This window comes from Ixodes scapularis, unplaced genomic scaffold (genome assembly GCF_016920785.2).
Source record: "Ixodes scapularis isolate PalLabHiFi unplaced genomic scaffold, ASM1692078v2 PGA_scaffold0__279_contigs__length_252992795, whole genome shotgun sequence".
In the NCBI taxonomy this organism is placed as follows: domain Eukaryota; kingdom Metazoa; phylum Arthropoda; class Arachnida; order Ixodida; family Ixodidae; genus Ixodes; species Ixodes scapularis.
The window spans coordinates 193419697-193422855 of NW_024609835.1; the positions used below are offsets into that span (position 1 = coordinate 193419697).

Sequence of the window (3159 nt, forward strand, 5' to 3'; positions counted from 1 at the left end):
CGTTGTCCTGCGTGCTCTATGGAATAAACTAGATCCTAAAAGTGACTCTAAAACACTTTTTTCACATCTTAAAAAATTTAATGCGCTTCGAGCTGTGTTTCGAAGCACGAAAGGCTTTTTGACGGAACGCCAAACTCCCAGAAAATGGTGTATCCGTTTATGCGAGTATTCTCTCACTCAGTTGAGGCGAGAAATTCAGTTTGGGATATATTTACGTATCAAATCAGGTCATTTACCACGTCATCTGTCGTGCAGAGAGCGTAAAATTGAACCAGAAATATTTAATTTGTGTATCTGCACTGGTTGACGCCACGTGACCACACAACTTGTTGTGTACGCAAAATACTGTTTGTGAACCTTTCATTTATGTGCACTATTTACTTATGCCGGAAGGTTAATTAATATATTATATACCTAACTACGAGCCCGTTTCATAATCATGACCATTAGTGCGGCCTTCGAGGCGTTAACACAAAATAGGCACGCCGACGCGATGCTCTGCCGTAACATGGAAAAATATGACTGTTTAAATAGCTTGAATGAAGTATGTTTTGTGAATAGATTCATATTGCCTAAACGGCATATTGTGAGGAAATAACTAGTATCACTATTTCCACCAAAAAAATACCAAAGGTTTGAGCGTCACAAATGGTAAATCTTGCGTTTAAAATGATCTTATAATTAAAAAAAGAAGTAAATACGTAAAGAAACAATCAATGATTCTTTCTTCTCATTTCATTTCATTGCATCATCATAAGGTAGAGTTTCCAGTGAAGGGTGAACTCACGATCCCTGATTTACAAGGCCAGAGCTCTGCCACTGAGCTGGAGCAGCGTACAGATTGTCTCATTTAGCCGATTCAAGCCAGATATTTTGAAGCATTTTAGTTTACACGCGACTAGCTAACTATGCTCCTTTAATACCTTGGGCAGGAATTGCAAAGAAGGTTACAACTCGCCGTCTTTTGTTTTTCTGAATCGCTGGCCCTGACGCATACTTGCAAGAATGAGGCCCAAACTGAATACGGAATTGCGTTCTGCTTAGTCGTTTTGGAGAGCACGTAGTACAACGCTCTAGGAAATTCTCATCATCACGGTCGAAGAATGCAACTAGTTGTGTGCGTTTTCAGATTAGAGAATCGACTCATAATAATGCACAGAAAACTTCCAATTTTAAAGTAAAGCTGTTCTGCTTCAGAAGCGAGGCAGGAGAAGCCGCGGTTATGCGCAGCTTCACACAAAACCAATGCTGCCTCGGATTGGCGCAGTCAGATGAGTGCCCACTTTGGGATGTCTAAAAGCATGTAGACCGTTTTACGCGCCGTCACATAGGCCCCAACTGCCATATTGAAATCACGCGACTCGGGCGCCGTGGCGTTACACTTCAACTCTGCGCTCGGCTCATCCCCTGAACGTCTTCGCGAATGTGCTTTATTACGGTCCTTAGATTATATTATCTGAAAGCTATTAACACACTGTGTGAAAGCATTTACTAGCGAAAAACTGAAATTACAGACGCCCGCAGGCCATCTTACGAGTAAATCAGACCGCTCACATAACCTAGCAAATAGACATGAGCTCGGCGAAGCCACGAAGAAGAAAGTCGTTCAATCCGTATACTATTTTATAAAACATCACGGAGCGTCAAAAATCTGGGCAATGGTAAACGCTATTTATACTTGAAACATATGTGTCAAAATATTTCGGAATATTTAAAACGACACACGCTACATCTGCATTAAATAAGATATAAGTTTTTTGGAAAATATTTTTCAAGTTTTATTCTGTTTTTTTGGTCCGCATCCCATCAAGTGGTCAGTTACTCACATCGCTTATGAATTCAAAAAGCGAAAACTGTTTGCCGCCAGTGAGGTTTGAACTCACGACTCCTGGTTTACGAGACCAGTGCTCTACCACTGAGCTATAGCGGCTACGCTTCTAAGCCCTGCGTGAGAGAAACTATGGCTTTGACGTCATTCCTAGAACCTGATACACTTTCAGACGGACGTGCTCGCGAGTCCTCGGGTATGTTTTTCAAATGCCATAGTCCTCGTTCCCAGAAATGTACCCTTGAAAGTTCTTAAAAGAATGAATAATATAAGCACACTCCTTTCACATTCAGGTAAATATATCAAACAATCATAAAGGACCTCCAAATGCTGTAGAAAAGCTACAAAAGCTTAGGTATAACGGATATTCTAATAATATGTTTTAAGATACAACACTCACTACAACATGCTTTATAATACAACACTCAACACTCATAAATGTTGAGGGATGCGCGTCGCAGTACGGCTTCAGGACTGAATACTCAACTGTCACAGGGCTAGTCGAAATTTTATATCGCTTTGCGACGGGTATAAACAATAGAAGAAATATAGATGTGATATTTTTAGAGAAGTCAACAACCGTGTTTCACACGTCGAACCTAAAAAAAATAATGGGCAACATTATGGGTGAGGGTCCTGTAATATCTTGGGTTGAGGACTACTTACGAAATCGTTTCCTAAGTATATTAGAAAGGACACGCACCTCGACCTGTTGAGGTACTGTCTAATGTCTCGAAAGGTTCTGTTTTGGAACCAGTTTTATTTTTGCTCTAAATGAACGACATTGTCAATGGCAATGACGTTAAAACGTAATATAGTACGTTTTACCGAGGATTGTATTATGAAGCGCAAAATAAGAAGCCAAGCCGACCAAATTCTATTAAACGAGTCTCTGATGAAGATAGCCGATGGGTTTAATAGCTTGCAAATGGCACTAAATTAAGACAAATATGTTTCTATATGTCTAACAAGAATAAAATAATCCTCTTGAGTTTGCGTCAGGGTTAATGGTGTAGACATGCACAGGGTCCTTAGATATAAGTATCTTAGCATTATATTAGCATTTGACCTGGGTTTGAACGCACGCGTTAAATATATAACAAATAGAGACCTGGTAAATTTATTCTCTCTACAGAGAACATTAAAGTATTTGCTTTATAAAATGAAGCTTTTCGCATACACAACTCTTGAATGACCAGCACTAAAATACTCAAAGATATCCTCGTTCCCACATACACATAAGAATGTAAGTAATATGGCAACAGTCCAGCAAAAGGCAGTTAGATGTGTTTATAACTTATACAACCGATTTCAGTTCACAACAAAACTAC

General features: G+C 39.5%; 1 non-coding gene across 1 annotated transcript; it reads right to left on the reverse strand.

The window, feature by feature from the left end:
• Nucleotides 1-1858: 1858 nt before the first annotated feature.
• Nucleotides 1859-1930, reverse strand: Trnat-cgu. Its single transcript has one exon. It is a non-coding gene; the product is annotated as a tRNA-Thr (tRNA).
• Nucleotides 1931-3159: the final 1229 nt, after the last annotated feature.